Genomic DNA, 24,549 nt, shown 5'->3' with positions numbered 1-24,549 from the left:
ATAGTCGTGACGTTCACCAATTAACACAACGGTCCAGCCATCAGAAGTTTTCAGAGTAGCTCTCTTGTACTCGCAATCTAGATTTACTTTGTGTTTAGTCAACCAATCCATCCCAAGAATTAGATAGAACTCCTCTAAAGAAAGCTCCATTAGATCAGCGAGAAAAATTTCTCCCTGAACCTCAAGAGGACAATGCCGAAATACTTTATTCACTAATACCGCTTGTCCTACTGGACTCGTAACTGTAATAGTATTTTCAGTGTTCTCAATCGGAATCTGAAGGTTTCGAGATACTGAGTTCGATACATAGGAGTGAGTGGAGCCATTGTCCAGTAATGCAAAGTATGGGATATAATAAATAGTAAATGTACATTCAATAACCTCAGGTTCATCTCTGTCATCCCGACGTCTAGTGGCATAAACCAAAGCTGGCTGTCTAGCCTCAGAAGCTGTTGGCCCTCTATTTTACTGAGGTCGGGCTCTACTGTCTGTCATGGATGCTGATCCTCGAGTCTTTCCTTGACTACGATCTCTAATTGTGGTTTGTACTGTAATCTGAGAACGTACAGGAGTCTGAGTAGCGGTCTACTCAAACAAAGCTAGCTGAGGAAAATCCCTCCGATAATGACCACTAGATCCACACTGATAGCAAAGACCCATCTTCTTACGACACTCTCCTGTGTGTTGTTTACCACAATACTCACAAAGGAGTCCATGATAATACGACGAGGAACCGTCTCGACTGCCAACTAACGGTGAGGATGCTGCAGGCCTAAAACGTGTATTGCTTCTCTGAGGGGCCAAAATATGAGTCCTCTTCCCGGACTGTGCTGATGACTCAATATTAGTCGCTCCTATGATCGATGTAGTCATGCCAATACCTGCGGCAGAAGGCAGATTCGTTGGGGTCGTAGGAGCAGGATCACCTAACCGAGGTGGGGGATCTACTCGTATCCCATCGATCGGGTCTGTAAATCTAGCCACTCGACCTCGTCCACGGCTAGTTTGACGACCACGTCTAGAACTAATTTTGATGGATCTCAAGTTTACTCTAGAAGATGAAACTTAAGGTTAGATAAGTACTTGGAGTCTCGAACACGGTTAAAAATCTTAATAATTTTGTGACTTGACCTTAGTAACCTGTTTTGTAAAATATTTCAAAACCGTATTTTCAATATGGACTCATACACAGTCCGAGGGTTAAAAACCAAAAGCTCTGATACCAATAAATGTAACCCCCTAGACCCGACCTATGCGTTTCGACTAAGTCTAGTGGATTACATTATGATTCTTAAAGATATTTTCTGAAAACTGTTATTCAATCAATGTAAATCACATTATAAATGATATGATATTATACTATCAAAACCCAACTTATAAATATAATACCAATAAGTAATTAAATTAAAACATGTCTTAAAAATCAAAATCACGATAAACCGAATATTAATAGCAAAAGTGTAATCACTATAAAATCCAATACTTTAAAATAAGGTCCATGTCACCAAAATAAAGTCAACTTGCAAGATAAAATATTACAATCAGATATACTTCAAGAGATATGTTGATCCTCCAAGTGCTCGAACCAAGGTATCTAACCAACAATATCTGAAAGGGGGAAAACATTTTCGAAAGGTGAGCTAGGCTCAGTGTGTCCCAATATTACCTTAAAATCACAATGGGTACATTTAACAAATCATAGTCCAGCAAATCTCATAAATTCATAAAAGAGTTTAACTTTTGAAAATAGTTTAAACCCTTTTCTTGTACACCATCAGTAGTTTCCAAAACTATTTTCCATATAGCTTACTTTGAGCACACAGCAAAAAGAAAGCCAACCTAAGGATAAGCTTTAGAGCTTGTATCCTTAGGCCCACAAGTCCAAGTCCATATAGCTTACCCTAAGCACACAGTAAGGGAAGCCAACCTAATGCATCTTGGGGCCCTCAAGAATCACATTAGGCTCGTTTATTAGCTTGATCAGAGCTATACTATCGTAATTCAATTCAATCCAAAATCAATAATCATAAACCAATCATCATAGTCCATAAATCATCACCAGTAAATCGGTGTACCAATAAACAATAAACCATAGATTTCAATATACCATATTTCAAAACATATAAAACAATTATATAGTAAACAGGGAACACACCTCGATAATAGGTTCAAATAGTAGATCTATTGATTGCTGGTTTCACCACGCTCTGCTGCAGTTTTCGAACCTATTTTATAAGAACACTATATTACTTATGGGTAACATAAATAGATCTCTAAAATCATAAAATTACGGGTCTTACGGGTGAATACTGGCACATGTGGTTTAACTGATCTAGAAGAGTTGGGTCGAGCTGTTGAACGATCCGGAGAGTCTCTTGTACCTTCAAATAATAATAATCTATCAGTCACAAATCTTACTTAATTGTTCAAAGCTAGACTTCTTAAGTATATAAGCATTTTCTGGGTTCGACTGTCAATTTGGGGTATTTCGAGTCTGAATTTGGCCAAACGGATTGCGAAATCGGAATCAGGACGTCGATAAACATAAAGTATGACTTTTCGAAAATTCAAATTCTTTGTCAAAGTAAAAGTCAACCACTTTGACCGTCGATTTAGAGACTTTCGAGTTCGAATTTGGTAAAACGGACCCCGAAAACAAATTCGAGACGTCAAAAACTGTCAGGATAGGTATTTTTGAAAAAGATTAACGATCGTTTAATAGTCGGTTAAAGCCAGTAAAAGTTCTAGTCAAAGGAGGTCAACAAACGGTCAAACATTTGAAAATTCCCAAAATGTCACCCTTTTTAAAATAATTCCCAGAGTGTCACCTTTTACGAAATAATTCCCAATATGTTACCTTTTTCGAAATATTTCTCATAATGTCACTTTTTTTTCAAAATAATTCCCAAAATATAACCTTTATCGAAATATTTCCCAGAATATCACCTAACAATAATTATTTACCAATCTAGCTATCTTCTTAAAATATTTACTAAACTAACACCCAAACCGGTCAACCATTGTTTTAAAGCTCCCCGGTGTCCTAAAAATTCCCGAAAATTTTCCAAAAATTATTTTAAGCGATTTTGAGATACTTACAAAGCTTGGTTCAAAATTTTGAATGGTGGAGAGCTCGATTTCAACAAATCCGAAACTTTGACCGCTTCACCCCTCCACTCGCCGGCGACGACGGAGAAACGGTGAACACCGGTGGACTCGGAACGATGCAAGGAACACGATGGTGCGGGAGGTGTCGAAAACGGATCAACGATCGGAGATGAATATATGATTTTCTCTGCGGTGGTGCTAAAAAAACGTCGAGACTTTGACTCGAAATTCACGGCGTTTGGCAGCGTTTCGCTATAATTGGTTTACTGGGCTTTGTTCACGAGTCGAAGATGAACACGATGGTGGTTTCAATTTAACGGTCGGAGGTCGGACGGTGTCGGAATCGAGCTTCAAAGCAGAGGTGTAGGAGGAGAATTTTATGAGTTGGTTTATGTGTTTTCACGCAGAAACCAATTCGTTTCATTTAATAGAAGATGTTGTCGATATTTTTTGGGTAAATTCAGGGCTTGGTCCCTGAATTTTCTTCAACTCTAAAACATGATACAAGTTTTGAAAACTTTCAATTTAGTCCCAAAATTTTACCAATTTACAAAATTATAATTTTTTCTTTTCATTTTTTTCAGAGTTGTTACAGTCTTGCATGTTTAAGTATATCATAATTGTTGGGTTTGTTAAATAAAACATATTTAGAGTATTTTAATTATACTTTAATTATAATAACTTTCAAATTTATTTTTATTTATCTATTGTAATTGAGAGAAAGTCCATTTGTCAAGTAGATATTTATTCTTTCATATTTCTTTAGGTTATGAGTTTTAAATTTACTATGAACATTTCCCTTCCTTCCCCTCCCCTCTAAGTCGTATTAAGATTGAATTTAGAATTTGTAAAATTATATATATATATTGTAATTGACTAGACTAGTTAGATCGTGCATAATTACGTTATCCAAGTATAATATTAACAAAGATTGAGATTAACACATTACATTATCCTGAAAAGTGATGTTTTACAAAATTAATACCTTAATGCAAAAGGCAACAATCTTCGTTTTCTAATGTTTTGGTTTTCTTTTCCTTTTGAGGGGATTTAGTCCAACATGTTGAATAAATCGTTGCTTTTGCATGTGTCCAGATGCCATCCCCTTTGAGCGCTCCCTGCTTTAAAATTCCTGACTTGATAAAACTTGTTGCTTCAACTTCATGTCAGTCTCATATGAAGCATTGCTGCTATCTAAGCTTGCAAGCGAGCTGTTGCTTGCATTTAACCACACACTCAGGTCATCTAGGGACGCGTCTCCTAGCAGAGCACGAACTATCTGTTTTCAATGATGATATTACATGAGAAATACTGATAAAAATGTAACATTATAGGATTAAAGGCTAAGCCATGAAAATTTATTCGGAGATCACTGAAAACCTGACTCATTTTTGGCCGTCTTCTGGCTGAGTGCCTGACGCTGGCTGAAGCGCAGGCTATCATGCGTTGCATCTCGGTATGGTCGTAGTTACGCTCCAAGCGTGGATCAACAAGATGTATATGGTTTCCAGTCTCTAATGCACATTCCAAGAGTGGTCGAGCCTGTTTCGTTAAGTAATTCATTAGATGGCTTGAAAGGACTGAGGCAATTAATGGAACAAATTTGAACTCTAATGGGAGGTCGGGTTGGAGAATAGGCTACAAACCCAATCTACTAAAGTGTCTTCCATTGTATTATCAACAGGAGGTTTTCCAGTTATCAGTTCTAAAAGCATAATCCCAAATGAGTAAACATCTGATTTTTCAGTCAACTTGCCACTTGAGGCATACTCTGGAGCCAAGTACCTACATTACAACCAAAATCATTTAAGGATTTCGAATTTCCATTTACTAACTGCAAAAAATAGTTCTTTACCCAAACGTTCCCATCACACGAGTCGAGACATGTGTGTGGTTGTCAGTGGATAACCTAGCCAACCCAAAATCAGCCACCTACAGAAAATATAGAACTTGATAGATTTTATATCAATACTTTCAGGGGTGTATTAAAACAACAAAATTCAATTTTATGAGAAGATACCATAGCTTCAAAGTTTTCATCGAGGAAAATATTGGCTGCTTTGATATCGCGATGAATAATGCGGGGATGGCCTGCATGTATGGTTCAACATAGAAATGAGAACCATAACGAATTAACGAGAAATGTAGTCCCAAAGAGAGAAAAAAAAAAGTAAGAGAGACTAAAAAATCCTTACAATCTTCATGGAGATAAGCAAGCCCCTTAGCAGCACCTAAAGCTATACGCAGTCTAGAGGCAAAATCCATGACTGGAACATCATTTCCTGCAATATGCAATTGTAATGGTTTCAAGACTGCATAAATCATATAAAAAACCATAAAATGTCAACATATTCTCTCCAAAATAGATGAAGGACGAAGAAAGGAACTAAATTTTACCATGAAGATGATATTCCAACGTCTTGTTCGGAACAAAGTCATAGACCAACATCCGTTGTGCACCGACAACACAATAACCGACAACTGATACAAGGTGGCGATGATGGACTCGACTAATTATTTCAACTTCAGCCTGGAATTCTCTTTCTCCTTGTCCACTGCCGATTTTTAAGCTCTTGATTGCAACCTCTTTTCCATCTGATAGCACACCCCTATGAACATATCCAAACCCGCCTTGGCCTATCAGATTCGACTCAGAAAATCTATTTGTTGCAATCGACAGATCCTCATAAGTGAAACTGTTCTTATTGAATCCAATAGGAATGCCCGGAGGAGGTGGTGGAGGCAAACCATGTTGGTAAAGGCCTGAAAAATTGTAGCTTGACTCACCACTATAAATTGGTCCTGGCATTTGGGATGATGGCTTCCATCCATTGCCACCGCTACCGCCACTATTAGGCGGTGGTACTATGATAGAATGCTCTGCACCTTGAAAACCATTGCCCCACTGAGGAGGAGAGTTATTATAACGTGGATCACCACCACCTGCTGTAAAAACCACATAATACAATTTATCCATAAGCCATAATTCATAGAGGAATTAATCCTTCTTCATGACAATGGGATATCACCTGAAGGTTCAAAATGTGGATTTTGCTGGCGTTTCTTCTTCTTTGGGAAAACACATCTAGCTACAAAAAGATAGCAACAACAACCAATAATCCAACACCTGCAGCTACTCCGATAATCATTTTTCCATCCGTGTCGTTCTTAGAGGATGAACTTTTGGTTGGTGATGCATGACTGCCATTTTTACGATGAGGTGACGAAGAGTGGTTGTTGCCGCGACTACTATGACCAGGTGAATTAGGAGGGTAATAATTACTTTTACTTTTTGGTGCTAGACGAGGTGGTGCGTTATTTGGTGTTGATTTAAAGTTAACTTGTGATGAATTTGATGGTGTCGGTGATCTATTTTCACCAAGTGGGGAACTTTTAGGTGAAGAGGATCGTGCCATTTTGCGTTAGCTTTTGCCAAAGTTCGAGCCGAGAAAAGCAAGGTTACCACGAACCCCTTAAAGAACTCTAATGATCCCTGAAGGGTACGGGGAACCCTCTTTTCACCTTATTGGCTCATCTAAAATAATTGAAAAACCCTGAAAAAATGCAAGGTTAAGAAAGGAAGAAAATTTTCTGATATCATACATTTTGCATGTGCAAATTCAATAAAAAAATGATCTCCTGGAGAACCTTTAATAATTTATATTACAAGTGAAATATATTTAATGCATTGATCTTGCATGATGAAATTCAGGAAATGATCTTTAAGTTGACAAGTAGAAAAAGTTTCTTTTGATAAATGAGTGAATTGAAGAGAGAAAAGGCACCTGATAGGAGAAGATGAAAGGCTTCTCAAGGAAAAGTGAGAAAAATGTGCATGTAAAAATTGTCATGGGAGAAAGGGGACTCTCTGTCGTTCCCGGTGGCTTCCGATAAAGCAGGACTTTTCTAATTGTTTTTTTTTTCTCAACCTCCTATTGTTTCAGCCACCCTTGTTTATTTTGGAGTTTGTTATTCTTTTTAATTTATTTATTTTACTATTCCCTACTTTGCTACCTATATTTTTGGTTCGAAAATAAGTTTTCATAAACAAAGTGTGTGCGTATATTTGATGAATTTGTTATTGGAAGATTTTTACTACCGACTAAACTTGTACCATGGGGTTGTCTTATCAGTTGATTTTTTTGAACAAATGAAAGCTTTGATGTTATATCGATTTTCATTTCATCGTACCTTAGACCATCAGGTGCAGAAAGAAGTTGAGACCACTCTAAATTAAAGATTAAATGTAATAATTTCTTGAGCCCACAACTAATAAACATTATCGTTTTCATGATTTTTTTTTTTTACTTTGACGGTAACTTTCTATCATTTTTATTATTTGGCTTGCTTGCGGTGAGAAACAAAAAAGAATTTCAATAAGAGAACCAAAAATATGAACCTATTTGGACAAGATAATATATAATGCTAATGGCATTGAGTTGCAGATATCATAATAAGCCACCATGCATGCAAAATTTCGTAAAATCACACTAAAAAAAATCAAAGTACATTATAGAATAAAATTCTTTACAATCCTTAGACTTGCCATGGACACTAGCACAAGATAAACAAAAAAAAAATTAGGGATGCAAAGACCAGATGTTGAGGGTGTGATCACAAGCTAGAAATTTAATTTTTTATATAATTTAAATAATTTTTGTATCTTCTATTGTTGATCTTATTTTAGACCTCTAACATTTTATAATTTTATAATTTTATCATAAAGTTATGTATCTGTTTCTATTGATAGTGGTCCTTGCCTTATTATCTCTTCACCCAAAGCAGTTGTCATTTGGAATGAAATCGTTTTACACGTGTCGCTTGGAGAATGATAAAATGTGTAATCAAATTAGGATTTTTGAATATTGAGAATTTTTATTATTATTTTAAATCAAAACCAATATGATAAACCATGTAAGTTTTGTAGAAAAAATTATTATTATACCAGTATCACATCATCGATTCCATTAAATCAACGATCAAAGCCAATGTATAAGTGGAAAAAAATTAAAACAAAAAGGTAACATAAAGTGGCGATTAAAATAGAAATACAATAATAAAAGAGTGAATAATATATAGTTTACTCAAAAGATATAAAATACATAATTTAACCATATATTTTACAATTCAACCCTGAATTAATGAATATATCATCCTCAATTAAAGAAAATTGTGCACCTGTGATGATTATTAGTCTCTTTTATCGCCCAATCCGTAGAGCAGAACATTAACTTCTTAAAAGGAGTTATAAGCCTAACTAATATGAGTGATTTATTTTGTTGATAATTACTCGTTGTTTCATTATATTGTCAATTTGGGTTGTTTTCATTTGATTATGTGTATGATTTTATTTTTCGGAAAATAGCATTAAAAAGCAAGTTTCTGCAGTTTTTTATTTTCTAGAATCAAGACTGGACTCATGAGCATGACTTTGGGCATGACGATGTCCGACGTAGTAGATTTTGGCGGTCCAGTCAACATTAGCTTCGAGAAGGTGATCCAATCAGCATTCTCTAGAAGGACGGACGTACGAAAATTTCTTAGGATTTTAGTTTGCATTTGAATTTGAAACGAATATTTGGGGATTATCACTTATGTATTTAGGATTATATTATTTGAATATTTTAGGATTTTATTTATTTCATTTTTCTTTAAGGTTTTAGAAAGCTATAAATATCCTCTTAAGGTAATGCTTAAAATGTACTTGGATTTAGATTTTTTTTCATTTTACTTTTATAAAAGTTTTTCTTCTTTTCGTCTTTGTTTTTACTTTAAGTTTTTACTTATCTTCTTTAAAAAAAAAAATAAGTATAATTTCTATCATGCTTAGCTAGGTTTCTCATTTAGCCGATGTCTTAGCAATGACTCAATTCACTTCATGAGAATGAAAAGCACTTAATATCTTTGGATATTATTCTCAATTTTATGCAAACTTGGATTACAATCAGCCTTTCCTTTAAAAAAATCTTAACACTTTCATTTCAAAATGAGCTTGTTGGTTTGGATTTTGTTCTGATTTAAAGTTGGGAGGAAGGATCGACTTGTAGCAAATTTGACTTCCTATGAACAAACTTAGTAGCGATATGCTAAGGGAAATTGATATCGGATTTGATTCTCATTGAGACAACATAATCCGAGTCGAAATTTTTAAATGCTTTAAAACTGATTTGGTGCTAAGAGCAATTGTCGTAGTTAGTCCAAACAATGACTGAATTTCAAATATTGAGTTGGGAATATCGGTTTATCGAAGAGAAAAGTAAGTTACAAGGGTTGGGTCATGTAGAATGTAACCGGTATGAATCTCGAAATAGAATCTCTTTCAATGATCGAAATGAATTGAGTCAAAGTGAAGTATGAGGCTATTTTATTCAATTGATTTTCCTCTCTAAATTTTACTTTTGTTATTTTTCTAGATTTAATTTTTCACAATTAATTTTATTTTTACATTTATTTTTACTTCACTCTTTCAGTTGAAATTCCCCCCCCCCATTTTCTTTATTTTTTGCTTAAACTAGAATCAAAACTTTTCAACATCATAAGCTCCTTAGTCTCTGTGGATCAATCCTTCTTCTCTTTAATATGCTCATTTATTTATTTATTTTGAGAATAAGGATTATTTATTTGACAATATACGACGCTTGTCAAATTGGCGTCGTTGTTGGGGACTTTGGCAAAGTTACTAATTAAGATTTGTTTGGATTTATGATCAGGAAAAATTCAGGAGAGCTAGTAGTGTGTGACTTGGGGATCGAAGCATTAGCTCATATAATTCACGAACAAATGCTTCGAAAAAAGAGACAACAGCAGCAACAACATCAAGAACAATAGTTAGAACCGATACCTGACACCAACTCTAATACCTATACAAGTTTCACGATAGAAGAATCGATTCTAACGGGTGATCAAACGATCTGGAACTAGCTGCTACACTTGTCGTTCAAAAACCATTATACATCATCTTCCATCACGAAAAAACTCTGTTTTAGCTTAAATGAGACTTAATCACCTTCTTCCTACATTTCATGGATTACCCAATGAAAATTCGCACAAGCATCCCACGGAATTTCACATGGTTTGCTCAAGCATGAAACCACATGGAGTATTTGACGGTCAGATTAAACTTTGCACTTTCCATTTTTCTTTAGTCGGTTTGGCTAAAGAGTGATTATTTTACTTACCTCTCAATTCTATCACAACATGGGCTAACATGACTCATCCTTTTCTTGACAGGTTCTTCCATGCGGAAAATGTGAGTGAATTAAGAAGAAACATCCTTGGAATCTGGCAAAAAGATGAAGATTTATTGTACGATTATTGGGAATGATTTAAGAAACTTTGCGCAAGCTGTCCAAAAGAAAGATTAACCGAGCAGACTCTTCTCCAATACTTCTACAAAGTCTTGCTTCCTTTAGAGATAAATATGGTCGATGCAACTAGCGGATGAGCTCTCGTGACCATAACTTCGAATGCGGTCAGATATTTAATTTCCACAATTGATGCCAAGTCTCAACAGTTTTGCCCTCTCAGTGAACCCTTTATTTAAAAAGTAAAATCGATAAATTGACTGATGTGGTTAATTATCTTGTTTTAGGAAAAATCGGAATAGCTAGTCTATACAGAATATACACAATGTCGAACCGCCCAATAGACTGCTGCCCAATGTTACAAGAAGATGCTATCACACGAGTAAGTGCAGTGGCCAATTTTTTGAGACCTACTGAAATCCTCATTGGAGTCTATTGTCAAGCAGTTGGCTTTTTCCTGGGAGAAATTTTAGATCAAGACCGAAACTCACTTTCAAGAGCTTGACAAACAAATGAGTCAACTAGCATAAGTTGTGAGTCGATTGGAGTCGCATGTAAAGTTACCATCTCAAACTGAGTCGAATCCATGGGAAAATATTAGTGTCATCACCCTTTGAAGTGGCACTATTTTCGCACATGAAGTCCCAGAGAAAGTTGTCGTAAGACCCTACAGGGAGAAAGAAGATGAATCGCAAGCTCCTTCCACGCCATCTCCCTATGTTGTTCCACAACCCTTTCCGTCGAGGTTAGTTAAACGCGAAAAGTAAGCCGAAGAGAAGGAAATTCTTGATATTTTTTGAAAAGTGGAGATAAACATACCTCCTTGAGGTAATCCAAAAAATGATGAGGTGTGCCAGATTCTTAAAAGATCTCTGTACAAATAAAATGAGACTTACCGATAATGAGAATATGAACTTAGGCAAGAACGTCTCAACTATTTTTCAACAAAGGCTTCCACCAAAGTACAAGGACCAAAGTATGTTCACGATACCTTGTAAAACCAGTAAGGTTGGAATTAAGCATGCTATGTGTGATCTTGGTGCTTCCATAAATATTATGTCACTTTCTGTTTACAATTTACTTAGTGTCGAGACTTTGAAGGAAACAAGAGTAACGATCCAACTCGCCGACAGATCCGTCATCTATCTTAAAGGACTCTTGGAAAGCGTACTACTTAATGTAAATGATTTAATTTTTCCAGCATATTCTACTGTGATTGACATGGATAATGACCGAACCAACACTTCTTCCAAAATCCTTCATAGCTACCGCTTTCTAAGTACGACGCATACTAAAATTGACGCGATGAGTGGAATTCTTACGATGGAATTCGACGTTAAGGTTGTTAAATTTAAAATTTATAAGACGATAAAGCATCCTAACTTTATAGCTAATGTTAGTTTTGCCAATATAATTAAACCTTCAGTGAATGAATACGTTGAACATACTTTTTTTTTACGAGTTGTATAAGAATTCGAAGGTTACAACTGATATCGCTTCTAACATGGACTCGTACTTATCTGGAGAAGAGCTAAGTAAGAATTTAAATTTTAGTTCTTCTTAATCAAATGTTTTTCATCTATTTTGCAGGCATTAAAGTTGGAATTAAACCCGCTTTTGAAACATTTAAAGAACACATTTTTAGGTAAAGTTGATAATTTATAGATTTCAGATAAACTTTCAAAATTGAAAAGATCCGAAGAAATGCTTATTAGAATATTCAAATCTACAAGGACAAAATGAAGGAACTCTATTGATAGTAGAAATTCTCATAAAAATGTTCTTAGTCAAAAAAAGTGTATGAAGTGGAATCATCTCTCGCGGAACTTATAGTCTGAATAAAGTCATCGAACTAATGACGTTAAACAAAACGTTTTAATGAGAGGCAACTCATTTTTATTTTTTTCATTTGTTTAATTTTTAATTTTATTTATCTATTTATTTTAATTTTGTATTTATTTTATTTTTCTTTGAATTTTTCTTTGAATTTTTCAGTTACCTAAATATTTTTGACCGAACTTAAATGGAGTCATATCGAACAATTTCAGTCGAACAGTGAAAATTTTCCTTCCTAAACATAGCAGGATGCATGAGCAGCGAGAAAATGAAGCCCTCTTTTTACCATGAAACGGTGCGCGATAGCAAACCTAGCGCAGGTTAGACCACCTCAACACTCCACATTGTAGTCCATTTATTCTTTTATTTTAGAGAAAATAACCTCAGTGACCAAAAATGCCTTATAATATACGATTTTAACCAACTTTTTTTGGATTTTCCAAAATGACCAACTAAATCGCAATGCGATCTCCGGTATCGCAAATCAGTTTCCAGATTCGCAACGCGAACTTCGACTATCGCAATACGAACTTGGACTATCGCAATGCGAATATGTAAATCGCAATGCGATAGTCGAAGTTCGCATTGCGATAGTCCAAGTTCGCATTGCGATAGTCGAAGTTCGCGTTGTGATTTATTCCAAATTCGACTATCGCGACGCGAACTTCGACTATCGCATTGCGATTTACATATTCGCATTGCGATAGTCCAAGTTCGCATTGCGATTTATTCCAAATTCGTTGCAATAGTTGAAGTTCGCGTTGCGATTTATTCCAAATTCGTTGCGATTTATTCCAAGTTTGTTGCGATAGTCCAAGTTCGTTGCGATTTATTCCAAATTCGTTGCGATAGTCCAAGTTCGTTGCGATTTATTCCAAATTCATTGCGATAGTCCAAAATCGCAACGACGGTATTGCATTTGTTTCTTAAGAATTTTCTCTAAAAAGATAGTATTCGCGCGGACGTGTCGAAGACACGTATTACCACGAACACAACCACGACCACGACCACAACCACGACTCGAGACGAGACGAGACGAGACGGACGGCGGTGGCGGCGGCGCGCGAGAGTCCCCCTTGTTCTCTATCACTCAACAAGGAAGTGGGAAAGCCAAGCCTTAAATACCATTCCCAATAATGTTTCCAATACTATGTGGGATTGAGCATTACCAACACTTGTTCCTAATACTATGTGGGATTGAGCCTTAAATAATGATATTATTTTTGAATGTTTTGCTTAAATTTGCAATAATCGTGATTGATTGTAGATTGACTTTTAATTATGACATATTTAATCGTATAATACTAATGCAATTGGTTGTTGATTCAGTTGTTTTAAGGTGCATGATTGTTAATTGTTTCCTGAATAATCACATTGTATTGGAAACAAGTCGAAGTTCGCGTTGCGAATCTGGAAACTGATTTGCGAATATATAAATCGCAATGCGATAGTCGAAGTTCGCGTTGTGAATCTGGAAACTGATTTGCGATACCGGAGATCGCGTTGCGAATTATCGATCGCATTGCGATTTAGTTGGTTATTTTGGCAAATCCAAAAAAAGTTGGTTAAAATCGTATATTATAAGGCATTTTTGGTCACTGAGGTTATTTTCTCTTTTTCTTTTCAGCCACTCTCCATTCTTCTTCCCTTCTTTTTTTTATTTTTCACATAGAGCCTTTTTCACAAGTCAAATGCTTTTATACCATCGATCCAAACCTCCACCACTTGCAACCGCCTTCTCGTTGTTCACCACTCATTCTTCAAACCATATGAGTTCGTTTCGACTGTTCCAAATCTCATCGCTGAACCCTGCCATTTTCAGTCGGGATTAGCATCAAGGACCACTCCCGTTCCTCGCTACCTCTACCACTCCCGACGTTCATTCGTCGTCAGCCGTCTATCGTAGTTTTCATTCACGGTAGTATGGGTCCTCAGTAGTATGATTATGTCGTTCCATCTTGCTCCCGGACTTTTTTATATTTTTATTTGAAATGCACTATCGATACATCTCAGTCGATGTCAACTTTCGTGACTACCTATTTCAAGCACTTAGTGTCATAACGTTTCCGCGGAGATCTGTTAGACTTACAAAAATTTAGTTTTTAGGGAAAGCGATGAAATATGATTTGGAAAATAGTTTGATTTTGGAGTCGTCACCAACCATTAAGTTAGGTAGGTTGAAAACCTTAAACGAAAAAAAACTGTTTGCGTTTTACCAAAGATTCATTTTTAAGGGTTCGGAAGTAGGTTACGTGTGGGGAAGGATGAACACCCCACAATTTCTAAACTTTGGTACCTAAACGATTATACGATGTTTGAATATTGGGAATTGCAAACTCGAAAATATATTTAAATTACGTTCCTGTTATTCATTCGAATTTATTCAAAAATTGTTCATTTTCGGATTACGAATACTTTTTTGTGTGAACAATCTTCGGGAAAAACACTTCATTTGTAGTTAGGAGACTTTCCCATAAATTCCCTCACAAAAAGACATTGTTTCGAAATTTTCGCAATGATAATATAAAATAAAATAAAAGTGAAAAGCGGTGAAAAATAGTCGAAATAACTAAACGTGGAATAAAAAAATTATCGAATATAAAACAAACATTTGTGTGGAAAATCCTCGGAAAGACATCTTCCCTTTAGTTGGGAGAAGTCTTCGTAGATTTCCCTCACAATTAAATTTCTCATTTTTCTAATATTAAAATAATGATGATTGGAAACATGCGAAATACAAATATTTACAATAAATATAGATAAGCATATTTAATTACATATGGTACAAATGAATACACAACATACAAATATATACATACGGATTGAAATAAATACAAATGAATATTGCAACCTAAAATATAATGGTCAAAAAATAAATATTTAAAATTACAAGGACCAAAATGAGAAAACAACAACTTAAAGGACCAAAATAGAAAAAACCAAAACTTAAAGGACTAAAATGGCACAAATATAAATTTAAAGGGCTAAAACAGTAAAAAAAATTGAAACTTAATGGTATAAAATGGTATTAACAAAAATTAAAAGGACTAAACATTAATTACAAAATAAACCAGATCCCAAATAAAAAATATTAAATAATACAGAGACCAAAATGCAAATAACCCACACTAAACTTAAACAATGACTAAAAAATACCTAAGAAAGATCTTACGTACTAAATATGTAAATTTCCATTTTCATGTACCAAATAAAGGACTAAAATAAAATAAAATAAAAACAAACAAGCCATATTCAATATTTAACCCAAAATACAGAAACAGTGATCAAAATGTAAACTTTATAAAAGCATAGTACAATGTGGAAATTTACAATATTAATAATACACTACAAAATGACCAAGATACAAATTTTACAAACGTAGGGAATAAAATCTAAAGCTCATAAATTACAACCAGTGACTGAAAAAGGAGATTACAAAAATCAAAGGCCACATAACATAGTTTACCCGCACGATAAAATTATAACCCCAACCCCTATCTAAAAGGGGTCATTTGGAACCACACATATAAGGTCGAAACACATGCCTAAACTCGACAAATCGCTCATTTTCTCACTTTCTTCTCTCTCCTCAAACCAGAGAACATAAATGCTCTCCACCCTCACTTCTACTCTGCCTTTAATCCCGCCGTGGAAAAAGAAATAAAAGCCACGACCATCGTATCCGACGGCGATGGCGTGAGAAATCTTAACTAAACCCGACGTTCTGTTTCCCCCTCTCTCCTTATCCTCCAAAACAGCCCCTTACTACCCAAAATCAACCGAAAAATCCTCCCCTCAAAACCCTAGATCTAGGAAAAGAAAAGGCTATTATACCTTCGGTGATGGGTTCTTCGGACTCCGGTGAGGCCTCGACCACCAGATCTAAGGTGAATCTCGGTTTTCTCTTTTCTCTTTTAGTTATTTTTTCTTTTCTCTCGTTTTTCTTTTTTTCTGGGTTTTCTTTTCTCTGTATTTCACTATCTCTTTTATGGTTTTTCCTTTGATTTTCTCTCTCAAAACCTTTCCCGAATGGTCCCTTCGTTCTGCCTTCTCTATTTTTTTTATGTTGATGCGTGACTGATGGCTTTGCTGTCCAAGATCATAGGGTCGACAGAAGCTAGATGTACCTTAGGATATCATTTAGATTTTTTCCATTTTTTATTGGGTTTTATGATTTTGAATTGACTTGCTTTGCTATGTGACTGATGGATGCTTGTTATGTCACTGTTCGGTCAGATCTGTCGACGGCGGCATCAGAGGCATTCGACGAGGGAGAGGTTCGGCTTGAGTGGCGGTGGCTGAGCTGGGCTGGTGTTGGGGCTGATACATTTAGGGTGAAACCCTAGGCTCTGCGTGATCTGGACCGTTGGATGACTCCATATCCAATGGTGGAGACGAAGGCAGCACATGAAGTAGAGAAGGGAAACCCTAGTCGGGTTCGGGTTGATAGCTGGGTCGGATCTGGGTCGCTGAGTTATCTGGGTTGGGTAATAGTTGTAATGGGCTTTGGGTCCTAGGTGCATTGGGTCGGTTTGTCACTTGTATCTGTTGGGCTTGAGGTTGTTGGATCAACAGTTTGGTTGATATTGTATCTGAGCTGTTGGTTGAGGCTGCAAAAAATATGTGTAACAATATGTAGATTAAAAATAATAATAATAATAATAATAATATTACAAAAACGAGAACCCGGACAAAAACGGATGTCTACACTTAGCCAAATCAAAAAATTACTCTAAGGTAAATTTTGAATCAGTTTTTTTTATTGTTACTAATGTACCACCTTGATTTTTGTTTTGCAAAAAATCTCAATATCGATACATCTTCTAGTCACTTCTCGACCGGAAATTCTGCTCTACAACAATTCATCACATCAAACAGTTTGTCATTAAACACGGGGAGTATCTTTATTCCCTCTCCTATGCATTTATTTACATATTGAGACAATATGCTTTAAGTGGGGTACATAATAATTGTATCAATGTTTCTCTTACTTGTTTATATGATTGGATTTGAGTATGCCTTGATTGATATGTTGAGGTTTTGTGTTGTCGATTCTGATTCTTGCTTTGTTTCTTTGAATGCCATATGATTTCTTGATCACTCTTTTATTTGAATTAGGATGTATGATAGTAAATTGGCATGATTAGTATTTTTTTTAAAATCTTTTAATTGATATCTCATGCTTTTATTGGTTGACATGCTCTTGACTCGGTACGATTACATTTTTTTGTGAGAGAATTGAACTTAAACAAGCAATTTCTTTTTATTCTTACTCATTTGTTTGATGAGTGTGTCAGAATTAATATTGATGTTCTAGAACCTATGATTAAATACATATCGAGATTGCATGTAAACTTGATTTTTTTAATATGATTGGGGCACTTGGGATTTACCCATTTCTCTACCCAAAAAAATTGCATACCCATTCATTCTCATTAGTTAACCATTTTTTAGCCTTTTTCTCTTTCTTTGTTTTTCTATATTTTTAACCCAAGCTTTCTTGTTTATCTCTCTTTTCTTTCCTTTTCAGGATAAGAGAACGAGTTATCTGATGTATGTTCCACGAAAAAAATGAAAAAAAAAGAAGAGAAAATTGATAAAAGCAAAAAAAAAAAGTTGTTGTTTACATTTTATTTTGTTTCTTTATTGATTGAATTTCATTTATCTCGTGGACTTGATTTTATTATTTGTGCATCTTTTGTCTTGATCTTTAGCCCATATTTTTTTGCCTTTTTCCCTACCTTAACCTAAGTCCCGTTATAACCTTTTTAAAGACCCTTTGACTAATGCATATCATTATTTTACCGGTGGAGACTTGATTTATTCACAGGCTTATGGTAATGTCATGTTTGGTTCTGGCTTGAGCATTTTCTTTTAGTCGAAACACTTTGAGCGACAATGAGTGAATCATTGTGAGGTATTGAATCTTGTTATATTAAAATTGATGGATTATTAGGATATCATGGTTTTGCTTAAATTGTTCCTAACTATTCCTTTTTACTTGATTGTTACTTGATTTTGATAATTGTTGTGATTTTGATTCGTTTGGTTGTCTTGGATAAATTGTGAGATCAATTATGGTAATTTGAATATTTGATTAAGGAATACTTGAGGACAAGCATTGAATAAGTGAGGTGGAATTTGATTAGTGATTTATTTTGCCATTATTTTGTTGATAATTACACATTGTTGTTTCATTGATATTGTTAATTTGGGTTGTTTTCATTTGATTCTATGTAGGTCTTTATTTTTCGGAAAACAACATTAAAAGAGTAAGTTCTACAACTTTTTATTTTCTAGAATCAAGGTTGGACTCATGGGCATGACTTGGGGAATGACGATGTTTGACATAGTAGATTATGACGATCTAGTTAGCAACAACTTCTAGAAGGCAGTCCAGTCAGCATTCTCTAGAAGGACGAACAAACATAAATTTCTTAGGATTTTAGTTGTATTTGAATTTGAAATGAATATTTAGGGATTATCACTTATTTATTTAGAATTTTATTATTCGAATGTTTTAGGATTTTATCCTTAGTTACTCCATTTATTTTCTTTAGGGTTTTAGAAAGCTATAAATAACCCTTAGGGTGTGTTTGGTTCACGAAATGTAAGATTACTAGTGAGAATAAAAGATTACCAAGGAATAGGATTACTGGGAATGTTGTATTTTGTGTTTGGTTGGTTTAGCAGGAATGTAAGATTATTGTGTTTGGTTGGTTTAGCAGGAATGTAAGATTATTGTGTTTGGTTAAAGGAATAAAAGATTATTGGAATGTATATTTGACCAAAATGTCCTTATTATATATTTGCTTTTAACAAGTTGAATTCTAATATAATATTACTATAATTAATTTATATATTTTCTTTAAAAAAATATAAATTCATAAAATTTATATAATTTTTTTACAAAATTAAAAATATAAAAAAGGTTTAATGAAAGGGTAAAAATTTATTTTAACCCCTGAACTTCATATAAAATTTTAATTATAGACTTTTTATGTAAATCTAAAATAGTTTAAGGATAAATTTGTAATTTAACATTCGTAGAATTTTTATTATTCAATGACAGAAGAAATATATTTTTGAAAAGAAAAAAAAATTAAGGGCATTTTAGTCCAAAACGCCGGTAATGTTACAATACCTAAGGGAATGGAGGTAATGACATTCCCGATAATATAACCCCAAAAAATCCACTATTGGTAATATCACATTACTGGGAATGACATTCCCGGCCAACCAAACGGGTGAATGTGGATTCTATTCCCGGGGGAATCCCACATTCCCCCATTCAAACGGCCCTTAGGGTAAAGCTTGAAATTTACTTGGATTTAGATTTTTTTTTCATTTTATTTTTATAAAAGTTTTTATTTTTTTCATCTTTATTTTTACTTTAAGTTTTTACTTATCTTCTTTAAAAAATGCTAAGTATGATTTCTATCATGCTTAGCTAATTTTCTCATTTAGCTGATGGCTTAGCGATTACTCAATTCATTTTGTGAGAACTGAAAGGCACATAATATCCTTTAAAAAAAATCTTAACACTTTCATTTCAAAAAGAGCTCATTGGTCTGGATGTTGTTCTGATTTAAAGTTGGGAGGAAGGATCAGCTTGTAGCAAATTTGACTTCCTATGAACACACTTAACAGCGGTCCGCTAAAGGAAATTGAGATCGGATTTGATTCTCACTGGGACAACATAATCCTATTTGAGCTTTTTCAGCCCTTTAAAACTGATTTGGTGCTAACGACACTTTTCGTAGTTAGTCTAGACAAGGACTGAATTTCAAAGATTGTCTTGGGAATATGGCTGAATTTTTACAATAATACAGTTGAAAAAAATAATTGCTCGAATAATGCATCCGAGAGATTGTTTTGTGAAATAGAATGAATGCTACAGTATACCCTGAAGTCGCACTGCGGTCCAAGCGACTTACCGAAGACGCATTGGAGTCCAAGCGTCTTCCCATGCTCGACAAAACCCAGGAAGACGCATTGGAAACCTGTGCAAAGTAAAAAGGGTAAATTACACCATTCATCACTCAACTTTACTCTCTCTCTCTCTCTATATTTTACTCACTGTACTTTTAACTTTATTAATTTAATCACTCAAATTTTGGTTTGCTCATATTTTGGTCACTCTATGATGACATGGATTATTTTAAAAATATTTTCATATGATGTGGCATAATTTATTAATATTTTAATGCCATATAAGATTATAATAAAAATAAATTAATTAAAAATCCAAATTATACCCTTAAATTTAAACCCAAACCCTAAATTCCAAAATCATACCTAAACTATATACCAAACCCTAAATCCCAAATTACAAAACCACCTTTAGCCTCACCCTCTTGCCGGTAGACAATGGCTTACCGACGGTAGTTCAATTCTTCACCTTTTGTAATTTCGACTTGAGCCTTTTAATGCTTTTCATCATAGTCTTTTATGGCTGCATTTTAGTCCGTATTTGCCGAACATACACAGGGCTTGATTGGGGCATCAGCTTTTTGCACTGAATGATAATCGAATTTGTGATTACAGTATTGGGCACTATGGTAACAGGCTTCATTGAAGTGAAGTTGTATTCATGTCGACTGGGCACTTGGAATCCAATGCTACTGCAATGTTTTGGACAACAATTTCAATTAGAAATTATGTGAGCACGATGTTGGTTTCTTTAGTACACAAATTCAATGCTAAAGCTAATGGATCAAATTGGCTTCCATATAACAACTTGAACAATGGCCGATGAGTGATCAAAATAGGAGTAAAACAATCCATGTCATTGTAGAGTGATCAAAGTAGGAGTAAAACAAAAGTTTAGTGATTAAATTGAAAAATTAAAAGTACAGTGAGTGAATTTGGAGAGAAAGTAAAGTTGAATGATGAATTGTGTAATTTACCCTTTGAACATTTACATTTTAGTGAAAAAAAAGGGGGAAGACACATGGAAAGGCATGCGACTTCCCCCTCCCTCACAATGAGTCTCTCCTCCCAATTTTTTGCAATAATAATTAAAACTTAAATAAAAAATAATTATGAAAAATATATGGGAGACGCATTGCACTCTATACGTCTCCCCCAAATTTATATTAGAGTCGCATGGACTGCAATGCGTCTTTGGGGTATACTGTAGCAATCACCATATTTGAAGAAATAATTTCGAGAGTGTCCTATTCGAACAATTTTTTTCAACTGCACTATTCCGAAAAATCAGCATGGAAATATTGATTTACCAGAGAGAAAAGTAAGTTACAAGGGTTGGGTCTTATAGACTGTAATCATCATGAATCCCGAAATAAAATATCTTTACTTTTATTTTTAAATTTATTTTTACTTCACTCTTTCGGTTGAAATCCCCCTCCCATTTTCTTTACTTTTTCACCTAAACCAAAATCAAAACCTCTAAACATTAGAAGCTCTTTATTCCTTGTGGATCGACCCTTCTTCTTTTTACTATACTAATTTATTTATTTATTTTGAGACTAAAGATTATTTATTTGACAATATACCGCACTTGTTTTAACTCTTCAAATCTAGCAACCTTTTTCACATCATCGATCACTTCTGCTCGAAATTACCCTGGATCCACCTTGCAGTGCCTGTTTTAGAACCTTACTGGGTTCGCTTACACTCTGTCAACATAAATGATAAAAATCCCAAGGCTAACATGAATTAAATCCCATACACAATTAAATTTCACCAAGCTAACAAGAGAAAACAACAACAAATACCATGAAGTAAAGAAATTACATGTTTAATTGTTCTTAACTGTAATTTTTCTAGTTGTATAATCAAATCCACCTTAAAACTAGAATGGATGTGTTATTTTTACGCATTGGGTCATATGTTAAGACATTGAATACCTTACTGTTGAACTAGGATCTAGAAAAAATAAAGGATCTATGTGAGTAAGCATGGGAGGCAGCCATGTTGGCCACAAATGAGTAGAAAGTTATGCGAAAATGAAGCCTGTCCCTATGAATGAAGAAAAAGGAGAAAACATTTGGAATTTTGGATGATTTTGTTTCCTTGGATCCCCGCCTTGTGCGCTGAGGACAGCTTCTTTGGATTGACTTTCTTAGTGTCCTTGGCTCTGCCCCATAGATTTTTCTTTATATTCCAACTTTTACAAATACAAAACACATCTCCCCACCCTTTTTGCTGTTGCACGCGTTTGATTTCTCACTTCCTATAAAGTAAATAACGCATTGGATTTATATTTTAACATGCATAATCTTTTCATCCAGATGCAACTCTCTTTTTATAAACTTGAAAAGGACAGCACTTGCTTTAATTCAAGTTCATTTTGCTTTTCCTTTTTACCCTATCATAAAATTTATAAATATATTATTTAATTAAAGTGTTGTTAAAAATGTGTTATCTTATCAAAAAAATTAAATAAATGTCTAATATAATTCGGTATTATAACATTTTTAGTTTCTAAAATTTACACATTCTATCCATTTTACCTTAATTTAAAACGTTTTAATAAATTTAACATTTTATATTTAAAAAATTATATCCATCCAATTTTTTCGATATTATTATACCAAACGAATCCATGGTATCAAAACAATACTTGAATAACTTCATTATAAAGCAATAAAATTATTGTTAAATTATTATTATACTATGAAAATAAGGTGAAAGTAATATAATATATTTATGTGAAAATAACAAGTAATTTAGGAGAAAAATAAAGTCTAAAATGATTTTTAAATATATAGAGTTAAATTTATTCAATTATTTTATATTATTTTCAAATTGAACTTATTATATTATTATTATATTTAATACTCAATGATGAAATAATATATTTATAATAATAATTTAATTAAGTTATATATTTGTAATTTTATTATTAAACCCATAATTAAGTGATAGTTTACTTTACCAAAAAAGAAAGAACGGAGCTGATAATTAATCACCATTTACTATATCGGATCCAAGTGGTAAACAACAAGCTTTAAAAACTGTTTGGCCAATAACCTTGTAAAGTGGCGATTATACCAAGGATTATCATTATGTACCGGTTCTTTAGGTTTCGGGAGCTCTCCTTAGGCTCCTTTTAATTAAATATCAATGCAAGTAAATTTCAGATTATAAAAATGAATAATAAGCTGCAATTTCTTCTTTTATTATTCACCATGCATGCAAGCTTTTGCTTAAAGAACAGATTCCTTTCGAAAACCGTAGCATTAAATTAATTAATTAATAATAATCTACAGCTCTGTATCACAGTCGAAATGCATCTACATAAACTTACTTTTTCCTGGTTCATTTCAAAATATCTGCACTATTCATCAGAGTGGGAGTATATATATATATATATAATGAATATAGAAACCATTAAAGTATTCAAAGCTTTCTTCTTCACCCTTTCTTCGTCTTGTTTCAGGCTCAAAAGAAATGAAATGAAAGCACCTTGAAATCCCAACTTTCAGATACGATTAATCTCCATTCCTGACATATATTCAGTGAACAGGGTAAAAGAAATAGAATCCCATCGGTATACGATCGTATGCACCTACATATAGCTCTATACATAAATATATAAATATATTGCCGTGAATATGTTAAAATTAAACAAGTGGCCAACCACTTTTCGATGGAATTTTGGCAGCACTTAATTTCGGTGCAAGTGGTGCAAATGACAGGTAATTTTGTTGAATTTTTTTGTAATGGGTAAATTAAAAATTTAGTCATTGTAATTTAGAATATTTACAAATTAATCCTTAAGCTTCAACTATAAATACCCTAGCTCATTTAGCTTCAAAACCATCCCAAATCATTCTAGCTTTCTCCCAATACTAGAGAATTTAGAGAGTTTCTTGAGAGTTGTTTTCTCTTTTTTATCAAGAGATAATTATCATTGTTTTCTCCTTGGCAGATTGAGAGATGTTGTAATTTATATTTTCTCATAGTGAAATTCTTCTATCGTTGCCCGTGATTTTTACCCTATATTATTTAGGGGTTTTCCACGTAAATTTTGTCTCTTTTATCTTCATTTTTATTTTCTGAAATTATCAGTTACAATTTTGCTCTATCCGATAGCCGTCTTCCGCAACAATTGGTATCAGAGCCATATTTGAATGTGTAATATCTGCTTATTATCTTTGTGGTTGCCACCAAAAGGCGGATCCTCCAACATAAGAAAGTAAGAAGGTATTACCCATTCTTTGAAGGTTCCAGAGAACAATTCACGACATTGAAATAGTGGGAGTTATCCGTAATATAAGCTATGGCAACGAAATTTGATATTGAAAAGTTCAATGGAAGAAATTTTTCATTG

The 24,549-nt window shown here is 34.1% G+C and overlaps 1 pseudogene; it reads right to left on the bottom strand.

Annotated features, from left to right (window-relative positions):
• Positions 1 to 4,168: 4,168 nt before the first annotated feature.
• Positions 4,169 to 6,524, bottom strand: LOC120121560 (annotated as a pseudogene).
• Positions 6,525 to 24,549: the final 18,025 nt, after the last annotated feature.

Source organism: Hibiscus syriacus, unplaced genomic scaffold, assembly GCF_006381635.1.
Source record: "Hibiscus syriacus cultivar Baekdansim isolate YM2019G1 unplaced genomic scaffold, ASM638163v2 tig00110377_pilon, whole genome shotgun sequence".
Classification (NCBI taxonomy): domain Eukaryota; kingdom Viridiplantae; phylum Streptophyta; class Magnoliopsida; order Malvales; family Malvaceae; genus Hibiscus; species Hibiscus syriacus.
This window is presented reverse-complemented; position numbering and strand designations above follow the sequence as displayed.